The 23,690-nt window shown below is 37.8% G+C and overlaps 2 non-coding genes across 2 annotated transcripts; both read left to right on the top strand.

The window, feature by feature from the left end:
• The first annotated feature begins 13,219 nt into the window (after window positions 1-13,219).
• On the top strand, window positions 13,220-13,323 carry LOC138808751 (U6 spliceosomal RNA). The gene has a single exon (XR_011366621.1). It is a non-coding gene; the product is annotated as a U6 spliceosomal RNA (small nuclear RNA).
• A 4,370-nt stretch (window positions 13,324-17,693) lies between these two features.
• LOC138808750 (U6 spliceosomal RNA) lies at window positions 17,694-17,797 on the top strand. The gene has a single exon (XR_011366620.1). It is a non-coding gene; the product is annotated as a U6 spliceosomal RNA (small nuclear RNA).
• Window positions 17,798-23,690: the final 5,893 nt, after the last annotated feature.

Raw genomic sequence — 23,690 nt, 5'->3', positions numbered from 1 at the left:
AGCATTGAAACACTAGCTCTTAGGCCTCAAAGACTGTTGCTAAGGAATCCATGTGGCTTCATATTGCTCTGGTCATTCTCGTGGCATTTCTAAAACCAGTAGTACAGTGGTCAAAATCCTCTGATTTTCTAGAAGACTCATGAATCTTATAAATTGCTTTTCTGGAGACACTAGCTAATAGCCTCCATTCTTGATGCCCACCTTATTCTATGACTTGTTCCAGCAAAAGCACTGCACAAAGGCCTCCGTCCTTCTCAAGGACAACTCTGTCCTACAACTTCCTCCTGAGGGGACATGTTCCAGGGTGGCTTTGAGCCACCACCCTCACAATTCACCTTCCTGAGTAGTTAGGATTATAGGCCTGAGCCATGGGTAGGTACTTAGCACATCTCTTACATTTGGAGGAAGTATATTTGTTAGAAAGGTGGGTTTTACATATGTCCTTTTAACACTTTAAATTTTTTGTCCTTACTGTCTAATAGTGAATCTAGTTTCTGATGAGAAATTTGTCTTAATATAATTGAAGATTACTTGTGTGTGATGAGTTGTGTCTTTGTACTTTGGGATGTTTTCTGTTTTTGTTTAATTAGAATGTATCAATTTGGACCTGTGTAATTATGTTAATTGACTTTTTTGATCTGATAGATTGCTGCATAGGAGGGTTCATGCTTTCAATCAAAATTGGGAAGGTATTGGTTTTTATTCCTTCAAATCTCTGTATACATATATGCATTATACATTATATATTCACATTGTATATGTGAATATATATATGCCTACATGTTTATATTATATATATTTATATACATATATAGTTTCACATAGCTCCCACTTTTGTGATTGTTTATGGTAGGAAGTTTAGATTGATCCTAGCTACTTCATCAGAGTTAGAGTTTGAAGTTCTCCTCTTTATTTCTTGATAAAAATATGCATTACTCGGCAAGGATATTGAAATAAGTATAAAGCACACATTGCTTCTCTCTCTCTCTCTCTGTCTCTCTCTGTCTCTCTTTCTCTCTCTCATTTCCTGCCTTAGTCAGGTCTCTAATCACAGGGACATTGCTTGTCGGGTTCTTCTAGTGTGCTGTGTTCTTCTGCAGTGTCATATTCTGCTTCAAAGGCCGCCAGGCCTGCTCCTGTAAGAGAAGCTTCTCAAAGGCAGCCTGCATGGGTGCACCTTCCTGCCTCTGTCTTGATGTCAGAGCCCCACAGCTACTTGGGGTGGCCTTAGCAGATGCCCCTGTGCCAGGACTGCTGACTGGTGACTGTGCTAGCACAAGCACAGCCTCTTTTTCTTACACATCAGAGGTCTGCGTTGGAACCGGGGGTATTCCCTGGTTGGTGGCTATGCTTGGAGCAAGGCTGGGGGCTGCAGAAGCCTCACTGTGGCCTGACTTCAGGGGCACAACAAATGCCAAAGGTTTCTCTGGGGTCTTTTCTGAATACATGGGCAGATTCAAGAGCAGAATCTGAGCTCAGGGGGGGCCCTAAACACAGGGTGGGCAATGGAGCTGGGTGGGGCAGGGCTGTCCAGGTTGGCAGGGGGCAGATGATGAGCTTATATTAGTAGTCTGCTGGCTCCAAAAAAAAAAAACTAGACTTGCTTGCTATTTAGAAATATCCCTCTAAATCTGGTTGCACCACAGAGTTCCATGCTGGTGGGAGGAAACTGCTGAAGACTGCAGTAGATGGATCAGGAGTACTTGGTGCTCTTTTTGGGCAATTCATTGCTGGCCTGGCAAGGGGAATCTGAAGTTTCCATAATATTGCAGCTCCAAGCAGACACTAGGCTTGGCCAGCTGCACACTGGGCAGGCTGGTAGGTGAATCTTTGCTGCATGGCTTTGCAGAGTCCCCTGGCCCACCTGCCAGCAAAAGAACCTGCCTAGCATCTCCTCAACCATAGAACTTGGAGACAGCAGCCCTCACAACATGGACATGAAGTGTCCATCTGGCTAGATTCTGCTGTGTTCAGTGCGAGTCTGGGAGGAGCGGTAGGCCTGCTGGTGGAGGGAGCAGATGCCCCTTCCAAGACATCTGGGAGAATAGGGGGCCCTGGAAATGGGCTCATGTAAGGCTAGTCTGTCCTGTCCAAAGACAACACCTCCAGCTTGTATGACTGTTTGGTTGGGTGAGGGAGTCACCCTTTGGGGGCAGTGTCATTAGGAGACAGTGTTGGTGAGATTATCCCAAAATTAAACCAACTTTTGAGCAAGCAAAAGAGTAAGTCTTGTTGAACTGATATGGCAGGTGGAGTTGAGGTCATGGCTGCTTTTGTCTTGAATGACCCCGAGGCTTTGTCACCAAAAGACATGTGACTGGATGCTATCATGGAGTGCGATGGTTTTAGGAAATTTATGAGAGAGCCCCACTTGGCTTGTAAGTCACTCAATAGGGCTAACACTGGGTGCGGAGTTTGGGCTTTAGAGCTGGGCACCACAAATTGATCTTTTTTTAATTTTAATTTTTTTTATTGTGAAAATAGTGTACAGAGGGGTTACAATTACATGGGCAAGATAGTGAGTACATTTCTTATCAAGCATTGTAGCCTCCTCCTTTGTTTACCCTTCCCATCCCTTCCCATCCTCCCTCCCCCTCCACCAATCCTCCCCCCAAGTTGTAAAGTTTGTTTTCGACATGACAACTTGTACTTCACATTGTTGCAATAGGTCCACCTATATCCTTATATAAACGACTTGTTTTTTATCTTTTTGAACGGCTGCCGACACTATCTGGAAGCTGTTGGACACTTAGGAGGTGTGAGTACATCACGAGATAGGTGTGGGCCTCTGAGCTTCATCCATTGTTTGCAACAGGGCTGAGCCCTTCAATCCATATTGTCCTGGTGCCCTCAGGGTGTGGGCTGGTTTCTGGCAGTGAGAAAAGTTTAATGTGTCCTCTATTCTCTGAGCCTCACTAGAAAGTTCTATTGTTGGCAGGGATGATTCTGTCATTGGGAGGTCTGTGTGTTCTCTGAGTAAGGGAATCTACAGTTCTCAGAACACATCTTGGCTTTCTCTCTGAATATTTAGTTTCTGTGAAAGACTGGTCTCTGAAAGGCCTAAGTGTTTAAGGTTTCAGATGCTTTATAGGTTTCCAGACATATCCAGGGCTTGTTCTTTTTTATCTGTCAATGACAGCTCTAATTTCCTCCTTTAGTCATGGTCTATTGACCCCTTTGACTCTGGCATAAATGAGGAAAGACAGGCAGGGCTGTTGTGTTGCTAAGGAAAGCAGACAGGGCTGCTTTGTTGCTGAGAAAAAGCAGGCAGGCCTGTCTTGTTACATAGTTTCATTTTATTCCCTGATGTTGATAAATACAACCTCCAGATTAGACTTCAGGAGCTGCCCATGATCATTGCTCCATTTCTTTCCCCTGCTCTTACCATATTGCCTTTTTATTTAAATTCATTTTTACTTTTAATTTTTGTTAGGAACAAAGATGCAATTAAAAATCTATATGTAATGTTAATTTTTATTCTTGAATTACTAAAATACATGAAGAACATGTCAATTAAAGCAGCATAAAATGGCAGATGGCGTGAGCTTGATCACTGTCCCTCTACTCTATCTCTCTTGCTCTACCTTGGGGTGACCACTGCGACTAATTAGTAATGTATCCCTGCATCTAAACTAAATGTGGTCAAACAACAGGCAATTAAAAAGAGACTTGCCCACAGCTATCCAAGTCCCTCAAACTTCTATCTTAGTAGGAGACCAAATTTCCATTCACACCATGTAGATTCAAAAGTCTACACTCAGGTTCACAGACCTGAGCCAAGTCTGTGGTGGAACCAGGACTGAAGGTGGTAACTTATTGTTCACTAAGGGAGAAGTCTGAAATAGCTAGAAATCTGCCCTTTGCCTTTGCCACTAAGTCACAGTATCAGGTCTAAGGACCAAGGAGTTACACAGGCCTTTTAGTGGTTACTAAACTGGGTTTTAACTTTTGTAATTCCAAGTTTCTCTTCAGATCAAATATTGGGCCTGCACAACAGCAGCCCATGAGGAAGTGATGTCCAGACCTTGTGCAAGTGTCTCAGACTGTTTGAATTTGTTTTTACTGAATTGTCTTTTTGCCTACAATCCACACCTATGGCCAAATAGAGGCTTTGTTACAGCTAGCTGACTGAAGACACTACACTGGAACTAGTTCTGCAGACTTGTTCTGGAATATGGCTGTTTCAGTCTTAGATTTAGAACTCCAGTCTTTCTCTCCCTCTCTTTCTCCTCCCTCTCTATCTTTCAATAAACTATTCAAATAATCATTTGTTGAACAAAACCTTGGAAAATTGTCATAACATTAAACCATAGTGTCCACCTTTCAAGTCTGGCCATTTTGTTAACACAAGTTGAGAACAAGCAAGAAAAACCATAAATGCACATACAGATGCACACACCCACACCCACACCTATACTGGATAGACACATACATACAGAAACACAAAAAAAATCAAAGCACATTTAAACCTTGTTTTTTTTAATACTTTAAATACACCAAACCATTTGATGCCATCAGGAAATCACTAGCTCCCTCCCCCCACATGCACCACACACACAGACACACACAGATACACAGACATAGACACACACAGACACAGACACACACACACACACACACAGATACACAGACACACACAGACACACAGACACACAGACACACAGACACACACACACACACACACACACACACACACACACACACACACACACACACACACACACTGCCAGTACTGGAGCTTGAACGCAAATGTGGGTAATATCCCTGAGATTTTGTAATGAAAGATACCATTTTACTCATTTGCACCACAGCTCTACTTGTGACTTTTTGGTTGCCAATTGGAGATAAAAAAAACACATGGACTTTCTGCACAAGTTGACTCCAAACCTTAATATGCACTTCTCAGTCTCCAGACTGATTGAACAAGTTACATCCTCACCAGCAGTGATAGAGCTCCTTTTGCCACATCCATGACAGCATTTGTTACTAATCACATTAAAATGTTTTTATTGTCCTTCCTTACTGCAGTGACGTAGAATTAGGGTGTTGTTTTTGTTTACATTTCCTTTATGTTCAGAGATATTGAACATTTCTTCTTGTGTTGATTGGCCTTAATTACTTATTCTGAGAAGTTTGTCTTTAGGTCATTACCTCATTTATTAATTGGGATGTTATTTCATGGTTTATTGGGGGCAATTTTTGTGCTATCTACATATTTTTTTCCTATTAGGATCTCGTTTGATGAATAGCTCATGGAATTCTTCTCCCATTCCATGGGTTTTGTATTTGGCTTGGTATGTTCTTTGTCAGGCAGAAACTTAAGTTTCATGCAATCCCGTTTATCCAGTCTTTCTTGGATTTCTTGTGATCATGGATCTTTAGTTAGAAAATTTCGACCTGTGTTGTAGAAGTCATAGTGTTTCCCCTGCCAGTTCTTGTAATATTTTCATGGTTTCTGGCCTTATATTGATGGCTTGACATATGTGGACAGCATTAATTTAATCTGCCTACAATTCCTTGGTTCACAGACACAGCAAAGTTATACCCTTTCTAAGTAAGATGAGGTGTTTCATGATGGTTTGGAAAGGGGATGTCTACTCAGAAGTGTGAATATGGAAATCATAGGAGGTAGGATCAAGCATAATTATTTTTAATTACATTTTTAATTGTAAGTACAATGAATCCTAATCTGTGATACTTTTTTCATCATCTCCCCATCTCTGAAACAGCTCCTTCCCCTCAATTTTCCTAGTTTCATTGGATATGCATTGAAAATTGTGACTTCATTCACCTCCTACCCCCCATTCAAGTGCCAGTTTCCTCATTTACATTTTATTGTACTGTTGGATTTTCTAAAGAATTACAGCATTTAAATTCTTTCCAACATATACTGTACTTCATGAAATATATTTAGGTATACGTGCATACAATACTCTGTATGTTTTCATATAGACCAAGCTTCCCCATTTGAAAGAAAACATGCATCCTGACTTCACAAAAAATTTTCCAGTTCATCAATTTCTTTATAAATGATGGAATATTCTAATTCATGAGTAATGTTACTCTGTATATATATATATATATATATATATATATATATATATAATTTTCTTGATTCATTCATCTATTGAAGCTATTTGTGCAATATAAATACCTTGACAATGAACATAGATGTTTAGGTGGCCTTACTTTATCGGGATTTTTAGTCTTTTAGATAAATGCCCAAGAATGGTAGTACTGAACCACAAGGTAGGTAAAGTTGTTTTGTGGGTGTTTTTCAGTGTAGTTAAACAAGATTACATTCCCACCAACAATATTTTATAATCAAGCTTAAATGCGATGTAAAAAGAGAAGCAAGTCAAGTGATTCTGTTTTTAGTGTTGTTGTTATTGTTTTTGTTCGGTTGTGGGACCTGAACTCTGGGCCAGGGCACTGAAACTCAGCTCCTCAGCTCAAGGATAGAGCTCACTACCACTTGAACCACACCACCACTTCCAGCTTTTTCTGCTTATGTGGTGCTGAGGAATCAAACCCAGGGCCTCATGTTTGCACGGCAAGCACTCTATCACTGAACCACCTTCCTAGCCCATCTCAAGTGTTTTGGTTTGCATTTCCTTTATGGCCAGAGATATTGAACATTTTTATGACTACTGGCCAATTTTATTTCTTCTGAGACGTCTCTACTTAGCTTGTTTGCCCATCTGTAATTGAGTTGTTAATTCTTTGTTAGTATAATTTATTGAGCTCTTTGTATATTCTGACATAGACCTGGCAAAGATCTCTCCTTCCGTAGGCTCTCTTTACCTTGCTAATGATATCCTTTGCCATGCAGAAACTTCTTAGTTTGGCACAATCCCATTTGTGAATTCTCTCTTTGAGTCCAACCATTATTGATGATGAACTTTATATTCATGCTCAGTGGGAGCCAAGGTGAACAAGGCTTATATTCTTGGAACACTTCTTTCTAGAGTTCAGTGATACTTCTAGAGTGATACGCTAGAACATAAATTTTTCTTGTATAGTCTCAAGAGAGGTTGTCCTAGTGACTTTATTTCTTTATATTTCTTCCTTAACTCTGCACATCTGGTGTACAATATGATGACTGATGACCACATGGGATACTGAGCATTGTAAATTTTGGTTTGTTGTATTGATTTTGCTGTAAGGGATAATGTGCACCATGGAGTTGGAACACTACATACAAAACAATGAGGGGAGCTACTTTTTTGTATGTTTTGCCAGTCCTGGGGCTTAAGCTCAAGGCTTAGATACTGACCCTGAGGATCTTTTGCTCAAGGCTAGCGAGCACTCTAGCACTTAAGCCACAGTGCTACTTCCAAATATTTCTGTTTATGTGGCACTGAGGAATCAAACTCAGACCTTCATGCAAGCACACTACCACTAAGCCACATTCCAGTTGTTTGGTTATTTTTTAAATGCTGTTTTTTTCATGAGTTTACCACTTTCTTGATCAGGCTTGCTTTGAACTGTGATCCTCAGATCTCAGCTTTCTGAATACCTTTGATCACGAGATACTGGTCCCTGGCAAATGGTGAATTTTAACCTACTTTTGATATTCCTCATCAATGAAACAGCTGAGTAGATAACATGAAGAAAGGAGAAAGGCAGAGGAAAAAGCAACAGTAGTAGATACTAGAAAAACAATTGAAAGTAGTACAAAAATTGGCAAAATGAAGTAAAGGTTGCAATTTAATAAATAGCATTACACCAATGTTGTGTTTTTATTTTACAAACATACAATATTGGTATATTTCATTAACAGTAGGACAATGAGGGGACAGACAAACTGTTTACATTTAGACTTTTCTGTATACTGAATTTATGCCAATACAATTTATTGTAAAAAATGTCAACGAGGCTAGGTGTGAAAACCTATACTTTTAATCTCAACTCTTAGGAGTTAAATTGGGAGGATTGGAAATTTTTATAAAGGTTTTAGCAAAACTATGTCTCTGAAATAAAAGAAAGAAAAAAAACTCTAATCAAATATTTCACGTGCAATTTTGTCCAAGAAAATGCATTTTTCCCCTGTTTTTAGGTGTCAAACCTGGAAAATTGCCCATTGTATACAAGTCCTTTACTACTTGAGTAATGCCCCAAGCCTTTTTACTTACATGGTGTTTTTTAGTTTGGATGGCTGGGAGTCTTTCTTTCTTTCTTTCTTTCTTTCTTTCTTTCTTTCTTTCTTTCTTTCTTTCTTTCTTTCTTTCTTTTTTTCTTTCTTTCTTTCTTGCTTGCTTGCTTGCTTGCTTGCTTGCTGGCTGGCTTGCTTGCTTGCTGGCTGGCTGGCTTGCTTTCTTTCTTTCCTGCTTTCTTCTTTCTTTTTTTTGTGGGGATAGACTATGATTAGCTGGAATAATCAATATATACCATCTCACCTAATGCATCTCTTATTTGACTGCTCCAGAAATTTTTTAAAAAGAAGAAATACTTCTTAACTAACTTCATAAGCGCAATGACAAAATCAGAATGCATGTATAGTAATTTTACTTATGAAGAGAAAGGCAAAAGTTCCTAAAAAAAGAGAATATGTATCAGAAATGGATAGATTACATTTATTCCTTTTCCATTTTTCCTGTGTGTGTTTTTTCTGAAGATTTAACACAGGATTCACACATAGAAATCAAGTTATTCTACCACCAAAGTGCAAGCCTACATACATAGCTACAATTTAGGAAATCTAATGCAATTTATTAAACTAAGTAAAGAACAAATCCCATATAATCCCAATAGATGCTGACACAGAAGCATTTAATATTTTTAATATTAGTGAAAATTCTGAAACAAGGAAAATAGCTTTAGCTTAAGTAGAATATCTATCAAGCACTTATAATATTCTTTAAAAATAGCTGAGGCATTTCTGATGCAAACAAGAGAGAAATTTATCAATGATGGCATTTGACAACACATTTGATGTTTTAACTGAGAAGAAGAAGAAGGAGAATGAGGAGGAGGAGGAGGAGGAGGAGGAGGAGGAGGAGGAGGAGGAGGAGGAGGAGGAGGAGGAGGAGAAGGAGAAGGAGAAGAAGAAGAAGAAGAAGAAGAAGAAGAAGAAGAAGAAGAAGAAGAAGAAGAAGAAGAAGAACAACAACAACAACAACAACAACAACAACAACAACAACAAGATCACAGAAGATTGCATAAGATTGCAATGGAAGGAAAATATTGTGATTTGTGAGCAAGATTGCATGGTAGTCTACATAAAAATTCAAACATATTTACCGTTTTACACTTTTACATGCTTTCAGTAAGTTGGGTACACACGAAGTCTAATAATGAAGAAATAAATAATCCTGTACATCTCAAACAAACAAAATTTAGGTGGTTAGAGTGTAGTTGTGGAGGTTGAAGGAAAGGAATTGTAGGGGAAAAACAAAGGAGGAGGCAACAATGCTTGATAAGAAATGTACTCATTACCTTGCTCATGTAACTGGAACCACTCCATACAGTTTTTTTTATAATAAAAAATTTGTTTAAAAAATAATAAAATTAAAAATAAATAAAAAATAAAAAATCTATGCAGGGAATTTGAATCTTAGTGGTCGAGTATTCACCTACTATTTGTGAAGGGTCCTTGTTAAATCACCTGCAAAATACAAAATAGACCAAAAACTTTAAAAAATGATACATGAAGGAAAATAAAGCACAGGGGTTGGGGCAAGTAAGTGGTTTACTTCCAAAGAAGAAGTAGCAACAGATGATTTTGGGGGTACATACTTGGAATCTAAACATCCGTTCTTTCGTGGTTCAAGTGTTCAAGGATAGTCAGCTAAAAAAAAAAAGCACAACAAAAAACGAGGAGGAGGGACATGACAGAAGAAATAATAATCTGATACAAATTAAACTTCATCTGGATGGTGGGAAGAAGTCTCTCAGCTCTGTTATTTTCTTTTAAATAAGTTTCTAGCCTTTCGACCATGTGAGAATGCAGCAACAAGGGAACACATTAAAGGCCTGGTGAAGCTGACCTCTCAGCATATTGAATTTTCTTGGTTCTAGATAATGTCCTTCAGAATTTCTGTTGAGTACCCATAAGTTTCTCTAAGCTATTGGGACCTTGTCTTAAGGAGTTTTGTTATAGCATCACAATGGAATTGAAATAAACAGCTATACCTCTTTCTCTACAGGAAGACTCATGGATTTGGCAGTAGGAGAGTTCAAGCGGAGGACCTCCAATTGTTTAGTTAGGGGTTCTACCATCTAAGTTCCCTACTCCAGGCCTTGTTCTTCACTTTGAATTTATCAACACATTGCCTTATGGATTTCAAGGATTCTGATGTAAATTATCTCAGAGGAAACTATCATGAGAAATGTTGATGCTCTATTTTTTCTCACTCCTATAGATGTTAATAACCCACTTCATGGAGATGTATGGCATAGGGCATTTTGATACAGTATCAGATGATTCTGAAGCGATACCACTATCCTTTTGACATCAGTCATTCTACATTTAAAGAAGAAGACATTGAATATCTTGAGTTAACTGATGAGGTCTTTAAAAGGCAAAAGTTAGAGCAGCTTTTCAGATTATGGATGCCATGAAATACCCTATTGGATTCAATTTCTGAGTGAGAAAACAGCTGTTTTCCATTATCCACCTAAGTATAAAACTTACTTGGACTTATTTTCTTTGCATTTTAATGTAAATGACAAAAGTGCCCATTTTTTGACTTTATTAGGGGACTCTTAGTATTACATAATTAAATAGTTGTCAAAATTCACTGAGCTGAATAGAGAACATAATTTATAATAATACATGGATGTATTTTATTAGTAAATACTGAAAAGGAAAAAAAAACAGTATTTCTACAGAAGATTCATCCTGGCAATAGTCTCTTTACAGTAGGCTGGTACTACCTGCCTTCTTTCAACCACATGCTATTGTTGAATGTGATATTGTTTTAGATCTACTCAAGAGCTATGGGGCTCATCTTGGATTCCATTGAAAACACACCAAAGTGCATACTGATATTACAACTTTTTAAAGATCAGAAATTATTTATTATATGGTACCAAAACACTAAATCACGTCCATAACAAATAAGGACTTTCATATTATTTTAAGCAGTTGTGCAAGAAGGTTCTAATTCAACAAAGAGGGACACCTCTTATACTTTAACAACTTCTTTGAATTTTCTCTTTATTGTCAAGATAAAAAGAAATCTGGATCCACTTTAGTGAAAGTTTCCAATTGAACTCTTCGTTATGTGTCCCCTGCATCTAGGAATACATAGGATTCCACTTTGTTTTTAGATTGTTGGAGCAAGTTCCAAGACTTGCACATATAGTGAATGGAAGCCACTGGTTGATGTATGCTCCTGCACATGGCCACTGTTCTGGCAGGAGCAGACATAAGGACATGGATACTACTCAAGGACAAAATCCTTGGGAGCAACCGTAGGATCTTGAAGCCAACAAGGACAGAATGCACTTTCTGATACACTTTATGTTCCTGCAACACTGCCAAGGCAGCACCAGTGGCATCATTCTGTGCACCTCACATCCCTGTGGAAACCTTGGCAACAGTCCTCCAGGCTCAAGACCAGAAGATCCAGTGGGTTCATTCCAAGCTGTGATTGGTCCATTGCAAATATTGTGAGTGGTCTCTGCAGTCCATTACATTGCTGAGAGTTCCTGGTGACCTGCAGGACTGAGTGCTACATTGACAGTTTCCTTTAGGTTATTGCTCTGGGGTTTTTATTTTCTTAGCTAAGTTTAGGTAGATTTACTCCTTGCCATCTTAGCAGAAAGATGGAAGAACATAGTGTATTATCCTCAAGCTCTTCAGAGAAGGAGATTTTCAATGAACAAGATAGTTTGAAGGTGATCATTAGCTATGGCAGGAGATTTTCCCTGAACAATATAGCATGAAGGAGGAAATCATTGACTATGGAAGCTATGGATATGGAAAGTTGGCCTAGCACCACCGCGTAGTCAATAAGGTTGTAGTGAAAATAATCCTGAAGATGAGAGTTCAACAATTGTTAAATCAAACATGAGATGGACAGGCCGGGAAGGTTGCTCAGCGGTATATGTTTGCCTTACATAAATGAGGCCCTGGGTTCGATTCCTCAACACCACATAAACAGAAAGAGCTGGAAGTGGTGCTGTGGCTCAAGTGGTAGAGCAGTAGACATAACCTGAAGAGTTCAGTGACAATGCCTAGGCCCTAGAGTTCAAGCCCCAGGACCCACAAAAAATTTTTAAATGAGATGGACATTATTAAGATTTTCCGTCACCCAAACATGATCAGGTCATACCAGGTGAGGGAAATGGATGAGCACAAATATTTGGTAGTGGAACTGGCCATCCAGAGACCTCCTTAGACAAATGTGAAAATCATACTGCCTTTTCAAGAATGAAGTCAGGAGTTTATTCAAACAGATTGTGAGGACTGTGCACTACTTTAATGAAACTGAAAATAACTGAAACATTAAACCCAATAACATCGTGTTGGATGACAAAGGCAATGTGAAGTTCAATGACTTTGGCATGAGCATAAGGATTTCCGTAGGGTAGTTGCTGAAGGACATATTTGGTACCTTAATTTTGTCCCTATAAAATATTGCTTCCATGAATATTACAATGGCTGCAAAGTAGATAGCTGGTGCGTGGGAGTCCTCATTTGTATTCTACAGGGATGGCAAATATCCCATTTGAAAGTATGAATTTTAACCTTATACAGGTAATTGTCTTGGAGGCCACATACATTTCTCCATTCATCTGTCTCCAAAAGAACAAAATATCATCTTGAAATGGTAAACTGCATAGCCAAAGCAGAGGCATAGTATACAACAAACAATGGAGATCAGCTCAACCAAATTGAGGGATATTTCCTATGTCCTGATGAGCCACTTGTAATGAGTTAAACCCTATTATTCTTGCACTCTTGTGTGAGATGAGGTACAGCCTGCCTGATACACACAAATCAATATTGGACAGGACATTCGATGAAATCATGGTCATAAATGTTTTGATTTTAAAAAAGTCTTAAAATAGAATGACAGCAGTGAAATTAAATCAGTGCCTTCAATTGTTTCAGTGTGCCCAACTCCTGCAGATAAATAGTATGTATATACGTGTATATCACACAAATATATTACATATTAAATATATGTCCAAAACTTATTTTATATAAAATTAGGGGACAGTGTTATTAGATTTATCCTTGAAAAAAAGATCAACAAAAAATTAAAGATTGCTCACTTTGGCAGCACATATACAAAAATTGGAACAATACAGAGATTAGCATGGCCCTTGTGCAAGAATGACTCGCATATTTGTGAAGCATTCCTGATTTTAAAAAATAAATAAATAAAGACAGATAGAGATCCCAGTTTGAAGTGTGAAAGTAAGTGGAAGGCCCATAAATTCAAATCCTAGTACTGGCCCATAATCATACATTGAATTAATTTTTGTATGTCTTTTATTATAAAAAAATACTGTGCAGAGGGGCTACAATTAAATGAGTAAGGTAATTTCCTATCAAGTATATTTCCTATCAAGCATTGTTGCCTCCTCCTTTGTTTTTCCCCTACCATTCCTTCTCTCCCACCTCCACGAGTATTCTCCCCACCTCCGAAGTTCTAATGTTTGTTTTCAACGTAGGGTCTTGTACATTGCATTTTTACAATGGGTCAACCCGTATCCCTATTTAAGCATTTTATGTTTTCCCTTACCTTCTCCAAATTAGAAAAATGTATATACAAGATGCAGGGTACCAGAATCAAATGCAGTGAAAACAGGAGTTATACCATGGGGGAGGTACAAAGAAAGCAACAAAGAAATCAATTTATAAATATGTTGGAAACAATCACAAGAAAGAAAAAAATTATCTTGGGGTTCATTTCGCCTAACATCAACTTGTCTAAAAATGTCTGTTTTTCTCAGACATATACTAGTTATTGCAAATAAGGGAAACCATGGGATCTATGTTTCTTTGGGTATGGCTTATTTCACTTAATATAATTTGTTCCAAGTCTTTCCATTTCCTAACAAATTGGACAAAGAAATTCTATGGAGGCATGGAATTGTGTATATATACCACATTTTCTTGATCCATTCATCAACTGAGGGGTATCTGTGTGGGTTCCATATCTTAGTTATGGTAAATAATGCTGCAATAAACATAGTCGTGCTGGTAGCATTAATATGATCTTGTTTGTGAACATTTGGGTAAATGCCCAAAAGTTCTAGTTCTGGGTCATAGGGGAGCTCTATGTGGAGTCTTTTGAGGAACCTCCATAAACTTTCCAAAGTGGTTGAACACGTTTACACTCCCACAACAATACAGTAAGGTTTTCTTCTATCCACATCCCCTCCAGAATCTGTTGTTATTAGAGTTCTAGATTATAGCCATTCTAACTGTGGTGAGATGGTACTTCTGCTCTTTTTATTTGCATTTCTTTTATGGCTAGGGAGGTTGAGCATTTCTTCATGTGTCTATTGGCCATCCTTCTTTTCTCTTCAGAGAAGTTTCTTTTTGAGTCTTTAGCCCACTTATTTAGTGAGAAGTGGTTTCTTTGAGGATTTGTTGTTGGGAGATATAATTTTTTGAGTTGCAGGTATATTTTAGATATGAGACTCTTTTCTGTTTAATGGCTAGTGAAGATCTTTTCCCAATCCATAGGCTTTCTATTGATCTTGTTAACTATGTCCTTTGCCATGTAGAAGCTCTGCAATTTCATGCAATCCCATTTGTCCAACCTTTCTTTGATTTGTTGTGTTTCTGGGTCTCCATTAAAAAAAAATTCGGCCTGTGCCAAGGAGACCTAGGGTTTCTCCTATTCCATCCTATTCCATCAGAGTGTCTGCTTTGACTCAGAAGTCTTTGATCCATTTGGAGCTGATTCTGGTGCAGATTGATATATAAGGATCTAGCTTTAGTTTTCTACAAGTGATTAACCAATTTTGCCAGCACAATTTACTTAAGAGGCTTTCTTCCATTCTATTTTTTTAGCTCCATTATCGAAGATTAGGTAGCTATATATCTGTAGGTTCATTTCTGCCTCTTCAATTCTATTCCATTGTTCCTGATGTCCGTTCTTGTGCCAGTACCAAGCTGTTTTAATTACGATGGCTTTGTAGTAGAGTTTGAAATTTGGTATTGATATTCCTTCATCACTGTTCTTTATGTTAAGGATTTTTTTTCTATTCTGGGTTTTTTATTGTTCTATATGAATTTTTGGATAGCCTCTTTAATTCTTTGAAGAAAGGGGTTGGAATATTGATAGGTATTGCATTAAATTGGTAGAAACCCTTGGAAAATATTGCCATTTTCAAGATGTTGATCTTTCCAATCCAGGAGCATGGGAGGTTTTACCACTTTGTAAGTTCTGTTTTGATTTCCCTTTTCATGTTTTTAAAGTTTACATTATAGAGGTCCTTCCCTTCTTTGGTTAAATTAATTCCTAGGTATTTTTTGGGTGGGCTGTTATGAATGGAGTTGCTTTCCTGATTTCAACCACGCTTTTCTCATTGTTGGCATACAGAAAAGCCATTGATTTTTGAGGGTTATTTTTATACCCTGCTCCTTTGCCAAATTTTAAATCAGCTTGAGTAATTTTGGTGATTTGCTTTTCTTTTATGGCTAGAAATGTTGAGCATTTCTTCATGTGTCTATTTGCCATCTCCTTTCCTCTTCAGAGAAGTTTCTCTTTAAAACTTTAGCCCACTTATTTATTGCGCAGTTGTTTCTTTGTGGATTTCTTGTTGGAAGTTTTATTTTTGTGAGTTCCAAGCACATTTTAGATATGAGATCCTTGTCTGTTGTATGGCTAATCTTCTCCTAATCGGTGGGCTTTCTATGGATTTTGCTAGGTATGTCCTTTGCCATGCACAAGCTCTGCACTTTCATGAAATCCCATTTGTGTAACTTTGATTTGTTGTGTTTCTGGGTCTCTATTAAGGAAATTTTGACTTGTGCCAAGGAGACCTAGTGTTTCTCCTATTCTTTCCATTACTGTTTTCAGGGTGTCTGCTTTGACTCTGAGGTTGACAATTACTTTTGTAAACCGAAACTTGTTTGTTTTTTCCATCTTTTGTGTTCATAGGAGTGTCTGTATTATGTGTAAACAGGCTGTTCTACAAGGTATCTTTCAGGGTGGTAGAGTAGTTATTATATGGCTGTATGTATTTTATAACGACATAGAGCTTTCTCATGACTTACCTACATGAATCTTTTAATATTATATAAGGGCCAAGAAGAATGCCAAACTTACATTTTTGTGTCTATCTCCATCCTATTTCTCCCTATTGTCTAGTGGTTTATGTAACACTCAGCATAACTGACACTGGCACATGGAACAGACATGGACTTGATGGATCTTGGCTGTGAGATGGCCCCAAATACAGTAAATATCAGAATCAATGAGATCGAAGCAGTTGTCCAAGGTGCCTAGTTGTATTAACATCCTTGGCTTCCAATGGTCTCACCTGCCTCGGTCAGAAGCCTGTTAATGGTCTGTCACCATCAAAGCTCATACTGAAGTTTAACTATTCAATGTAGCAGTGTCAGGAGGTAGAAACCTTAAAAGATGTTTCAGTCATAAATGGATAAATGTTATCTCATCAACTCTCAAGGGACTAACGTTATCACTGTTATCAGTTGTTAAAAGCAACCTATGCCCCTTAATCCCTGTCATTCTAGCACATGCCATAATGCTGAGATCCTCTGTGATATGATGCACCTACGGGGCCTTGTCCCATGTGCTACCATGCTATATAGACTTTCCAGCTACTACTATTAGGCTTGAAATAGACCTTATATTCCTCATGAAGTATACAGGTTAATTGATTTTAAACAATGACAAAATGGACTGAGATTTTATTCCTTTTGTCTTTTTCATGGAACTGAGGATTAAACTGAGGGCCTTAAACTTACTAGGCACATAACTTGCCACTTGTGCCTACATGCACCCAACTCTTTTTCTTTCTTTCTCAGTTTGCTTTTCATATAGGATCTTGTGCTAACTTCACCCAAGTCACCCTTAGTACCCCATGCTCCTATACCTCTACCTCTCAATATCTGGGATTACATGACTGTGACACCACAGTTTGCCCATTAGACCATACTACTCTTTAGGGGAAAGAGATACAGATCCCTGAGATGTTTATGTGGGTTTGTGTGTCTGGTTGTGTGCTTGTGTGTGTGTGTGTGTGTGTGTGTGTGTGTGTGTGTGTGTGTGTGTGTGTGTATCCACGTGAACTGTTCTTGATGATTTACTTAGTACTGAGGGTGAATCTTCCTTAAGAATCTGTATTCTTAATTCATTCCACTGAAAAAGAAATATTTCTCTGTGTACTAAAGGCTCATAACTATAATTCTAGCTCTTCAGAATGCTGAGATTTTTGACATTATTAATGTTATCCCAGGTATTAACCCAATGTTATCCCAATGTTATGCCAGGTGAGCCAGGAAAAGTCCATGACACTCTTATCTCCATTTCATCACCAGAAAAGTCAGAAATGGAGCTGTGGTTTAAGTAATAGAGTAATATTCTTGAGGAAAAACATAGGAATAGCACCTAGGCTTTTATCAAGGCTCAGGACCCATACATAATATCCACAAAGCATTTGTGCTATTACAATGAGCTCTTATGCTATTGCAAGTCACAATTATGTCTAATGGATTGTCTCTACAGGCCAGTTGCAGTAAAAAAAATTTTTTTGTAGTGCTCACTTTGGCAGCACATATACTAAAATTGGAATGATACAGAGATTAGCATGGTCCCTGCACAAGGATGACATGCAAATATGTGAAGCGTTCCATATTTTTTTTTTAAAGAATCTTGTATTACTTCATAAGATATGTTCTTTCTGGACCATCTTTATGCCTCATTTTTCTCTCTGGAATGATATTGAAATAGAGAAAATATTCAGTGAGGAATTTGGTTTCTGGATCCCTCCCTCATTCATTATTGACATGTTCTGTCTTTTTATTTTTTGGCAGTCCTGGAGCATGAACTGAGGGCCTGGGCACTGTCACTGAGCTTCTTTTTTGCACAAGCCTTGCACCCTTTGACCTGAGCCACAGGGCAACTTCTGGCTTTTTCTGTTTATGTGGTACTAAGTAATTGAACCCAGGGCTACATGCATGCTAGGAAAGCACTCTACCACTAAACCACATTCCAAGCCCCATGTCCTCTTTTTAACATATGTCTAACATGTTTAGCTCTGTCCCATCTCTGAAGCCACGGCCATTGCTCTTGAATCTATCCTCAATTTAACTCCTAACTGTGTTTCATTACCTATAACTGCCAAAATATTTTCCACTCCACCCAAGGAACTATCTTTCATTTTCTTAAATTTCACACTTCATTGGTTAATGTCAAACAATAACTCAACATTACCAGTGTCTGAAATTGAGGACACTTAGAATAATAAATAGCTTTTTCCAATGTTTTTCTTTTTTTAATTCTGAGGATTCAACTCTGGTTTCTGCGCAATCCTTCAGCTCTTCAGCTCAAAGTGAGTGCTATACCAGTTGAGCTACAGTACCACTTCCAGCTTTCTGAGTGGTTTATTGGAGTTAAACCTTTCATTTCCAGGCTGCCTTTGAACTGGGAACCTCAGATTTCATCCTCCAGATAGCTAGGATTACAGGAATGAGCCACCAGTGCCCAGATAATAAATAGCTTTTTTTTTTGGGGGGGGGGGTCCGGTCATGGGCCTGAACTCTGGCCTGGGCGCTGTCCCTCATCTCTTCAGCTCAAGGCTAGCACTGTACCAATTGAGCCACAATGCCACTTCCGGCTTTTTTTTTCTGCGTATTTGGTGCTGAGGAATCGAACCCAGGGCCTCATGCATGCAAGGCAAGCGCTCCACCTCTGAGCCACCTTCCCAGCCCCAATAAATAGCTTTTAATGTGTGTCAGGTGATACACAACAACTCAGACCCTTGGGAAGTCTTTTATCTTCCAGTCGGGCATGATCTAACCCCACTATATGCTCTGGTAGATAACAAAATTAAACAGATTCTACAAATGTAGTTCCCACAAGAGTTGGTATGAGTTATTTCCAAGGTGTGAGTGCAAATTAAGGCCTTTCTAGAAGTCAGTGATGCAAACAGAATGAATCAAACAGTAAGGAGAATATATTTCTCAAGAAAGTATGGGGATGCCTAGGAGCTGACAACAGTGGCTGTATGATAGGAGACCAGAAAGCAGAAACCACAGTCTCACCACCACAGAACCTAAACCCTACTAAGCATCTCATAAGCTTGTAAGAGATCCCCACATTCTGTGAGAGACTATAGGCTAGTGGCCCCTGCTAGAAACTGAGCAGCTACTATAGACAAACCACACCCAAGTTACCAGCCCAATCTTATATCCTACAATAGTTGGTATTCAGTGGCCAAACAAATTAATTTGTGATAATTTGCCACAAAACATGACAAAATAAATGCATATCTCAGACTGCTGGTGTCTTACACCTGTAATCCCAGCTACATAGGAGGCTGAAATCTGAGGATCCAGATTCAAAGGGATCCCAAGCAGCAATGTCTGTGATATTCATTTTGCCAATAAATAGCTAAAAACTGGAAATGGTGGTGTGGCTTAAGTTGCTGTTCACTATTGAGCCATGGTTCTCCTTTTAGCTCTCTTTCAATTATTTTCATAAGTTTTAATTTTCTTTACAACGAATGACATATTTTTTGTTAGTTAGTTCTTAGTATGCTTTTATTGGATTGCTTTGGTATGAACAACTCGGGATTGAACTCATACCTCATTTATGGGAAGAAAGAGATCTAGCGATGAGGAAAAAATCAGTTGTTTAAGGATACAGGTGGACCTGTTGCAACAATGAGAAGTACAAGTTGTCATGTCCAAAACGAGCTTTACAACGTCGGTCTGGGGGGGGAAGGGGGGAAGGAAAAGGATTGGGATTGGGGGGGAGGGGGGAGGCTGGGAAGGGATGTGAAGGGTAAACACAGGAGGAGGCTGCAATGCTTGGTAAGAAATGTACGCATTATCCTGCCCATGTAATTGTAACTCCTCTGTACAGTATGTTCACAAATAAAATAAAATTAAATTTAAAACAACAACAAAAAAAGAAATCTAGCACCTAAGTCACAATTCAGTTGTGGCAGTTTTTTGTTTGTTTGTTTGTTTTTATTTGTCGTGGGGATTGACTTCTGGGCCTCGGTGCTATCCCTAAGCTCTTCAGCTCAAGGCTAATGCTCTATCACTTTAGCTACAGTGCCAATTCCAGTTTTCTGTGTGGTTCATTGGAGATAAGAGTCTCATGGACTTTTCCTTCCTGGGCTAGCTTTGAATCGTGATCCTCAGATTTCAGCCTCCTGAGTAGTTAGGATTTTATGTGTGAGCCACCACCACCCGGCTATGGTAGTTTTTTTTTTTTTTTTTTTTTAGCAATTTGAATTTCTTATTTTTGTCCTAATTTAATTTAATATTTTATTTTTTTAATCCCAGGGAATTGAGTATAGGATCCTTTATATGTATGTATGTGCATGCTTTTGTGTACATATGTGCCAATACTGAGGCTTGAATTTCCTTAACTTTTTCCAAGCAAGGCTGACACTATACCACTTGAATCACACCTTCAGTATTTTCATTGCTGCTTAGTTGAAGGTAAGAATCTCTGATTTGCTACTTTGAAGGCTTAGTTTTTTGATGACAGTTAAGAGCCAAACTGTGAGGTCTCCTTACCACTTCCCTCTAATATCTACTTAGGAAAAGCTGGAAGTGTCACTGTGGCTCAAGAGGTAGAGCACTAGCCTTAATGAAAAGCAACTCATATAAAGTGCCTAGGCCTGATTTAAACCCTGTGTCCTGCAGGTTAAACAAAGAAACTCTGAATTGTCTGACAAGTCTAGTTTTAAAACATGATCTTATCAATCTCAGCCTCTGAAATTGCTAGATTTACAGGTTTAAGCCTTTAGTAATGGTGATAGTTTTCTATTATTATTGACAGATGCTTTAAAAAACACATCATGTAGCTAACAGTGGCTCATGGTTATAGTCCTTGATATTATGGACACTGAGAAGCTTGGTGTGAAGTTGGGCCTAATGACAGAATGTCTATGAGTCTTATCTCTAATTAACAACCAAAAGGTTGGATGTAGAACTGTGGCCCAAGTTTTAAAGTCATAACCTTGAGCAGAAAAATTTTAGGGACAATGTTCAGGCAATGCATGCAAACCCAAGATCAGCACAAAAATTAAAATAAATAGAACATAAAATAATCCTAGGTATGGCTAGTGACAGTTTGCCTAGTTTTCCTAAAATTCTTAGTTTGATAGCCACCACAAAGATAAATAGACAAACCAAAAAATTATGTATCCATAGCCAGATGAAACGTTTGCTTAGAAATCTGCACTAATTATATTTTTAAAAACATTTCTTACACTCTTTAATTTAGAAAATTAGCCCCAAAATAATGCCAGTTGAAGAGAAATTGTATGTGATGACTACTTCAGAAACAATACATTTTTTAGTTTTTTAAAAGGAGATGTCACGGATGTCACGTATTTATCAACTTATATATATATATATATATATATATATATATATAATTAGTAAATAAATTTCAACTAAATATTAACTTCATTGTCCTCTAAATTGAAGTGTTGACCTATATTTTATATCAGAATGAGCATTTACTCGTTTCATTTTTAAAAGTCAATTTAAGTTTTCTATTCAAATTTTATACACAAAGAATGTGTTTGGTGTTCTAGGAAAGTTCTCCAAAAGTTAATGTAGAGCAGTATGTAGGGCCATTGTGAGATTAACTAGGAATTCTGAGCCATGAAAGACTAAAGTTTTAAAGTTGAAATAAATACATGTCAGAGATATAGAAACAAAACTTGGGTTTCTAGGGATAGACTTTCAAACCATTTCAACACATTTGGCTGGGTAGATGGTGCTACATTTGGTAATTTTGCTTCACTCGAAAATTCTTGTTGAGGTTTTTGTGTGTAAGAAGAAAATCCCTTTGCTTTCGTATTTATGAACTTCATGTTAAAACTTTAGCAATGGACCTTCTGTGGCCCCTTTTTAACTGGAAGTATTTCAAGATTTCTAAGACCTCAAAATCCTTTTGTACTCTCAGCCAGGCTGTTTTGAACTATTTACTTTCAAATTTATTAGCATAATCCATTTATCATTGTAGGGAGGAGAATCCTATGTGAATAAAGTCTACTTGCTAGAGTTGTTTGTAAGTAATGAAGCATTGGGTATTTTGGGGTTAGCCTCTGTAGAATAGACTGGATTGAGATGACATTCCCATGATTTATAGGTAAAATCACCCTCTTCCACTAGAGGTGCAGGATCAAATGAATGATGGGCATTGGTTTAAGGTTTCTTTTATTTTACTATGTATGAATCTTCCATCATATATATATATATATATATATATATATATATATATATATATATATATATATATATATATATATATATATGGCTTGAATCTTCCTGATACGTTGTTTTATATACATTTGGTTTTACACGATGTGAATTATAGTTTTTTAAATTAAATAAGCAGGACATTTGGCTTTAATCATGTAAGAATTTGATTAATTTTAAGAGGAAAAATATCATCAGAATTAAATTAGGTTATCATCATTCGAAAATAAATATTGAAAAGATATAAAGCAGAAGAATTTATGGGGTGCTTAATATATTCAGCCTTTCTTGTTTATAAGGTTTGTTGTGACCTGATGGTAATAGATTTGCAATGGGTAAAAGTGTTGTTGGTCACATAGAGTTGTTACTTCAGCAAATGTATGAGAATGTCTGATGATGTTGAACCCTAGGTTTCTGAGAGGAAAAACACAGATATAAGTCCTCAAAGATGCTGACTAAAATGAATGAAATTCACACTCCATTAATAGGAGGGAAGGGCACCATTTTGTTTGCTGTCTTCAACAGCCAAATGCATTTTTCTCTGTAGGTGATTATAAGCAAAGAGGAGATTGTAGACAGACTCAATTCATGGATCCTATTCAATGAAGAGAATAAGGAGATGTCTGGATGGCTGGTGTAGACGAACAACAATTCTACATACAGCAGACAGCATTATTGAAGAAAGGTTTGAGAAGTTTCAGAAGGTGATCAAGCAGTGTCCAGGCAGGTGTAGTTTGAACACCCTTCTCACTGCTGAGAATCTCATGTTACAGGCAAGTTTTCTTATAAGGATTGAAAGGAACAGTTGCTTCTTCTGCATTGGCAAGTCTGATAGGAGAAGGGGCTTGTGTCTCCTAAAGTATCTTGGTGTCTCAGAACCCTGAAGGAGTCTAGTTATTGCAAAAGAGCAGAGGTCATTCATGATTAAATTGATGATTTCATGTAGTCACTAGGCCTCAGATGTAATGTAGTTCAGTAACACATGTAACAAGAATTCATGTAGTTAAATGAAATTGAGTTATATCCACTTGTGAATTAGAAGTAAATTAGAAGTAGATTAGAAGATATCCATGAGAGAAATCAGTGGGGCTGTTGTATCAAGAAAGTAAGAACAAACCACATTTTGAATTTGTTTAGTGAGCACTTCTTGACTTTCCAACGTTTCCCTATGAAATTGCATTAACTCTCATATATGATGAGAATTTCTCAATTACAAAACTCTATAAGACGCATGCCATGTTTGTGGCTAAGAAATAAATGCGTTGGGGGCCAGGCACTAACGGCTCAATCCTATAATCTTAAC

Source organism: Dipodomys merriami, unplaced genomic scaffold (genome assembly GCF_024711535.1).
Source record: "Dipodomys merriami isolate MVZ:Mamm:240054 unplaced genomic scaffold, mDipMer1.0.p SCAF_473, whole genome shotgun sequence".
Classification (NCBI taxonomy): Eukaryota; Metazoa; Chordata; class Mammalia; order Rodentia; family Heteromyidae; genus Dipodomys; species Dipodomys merriami.
The sequence above is the reverse complement of the archived record's forward strand: the minus strand, read 5'-3'. Positions and strand labels throughout refer to the sequence as shown.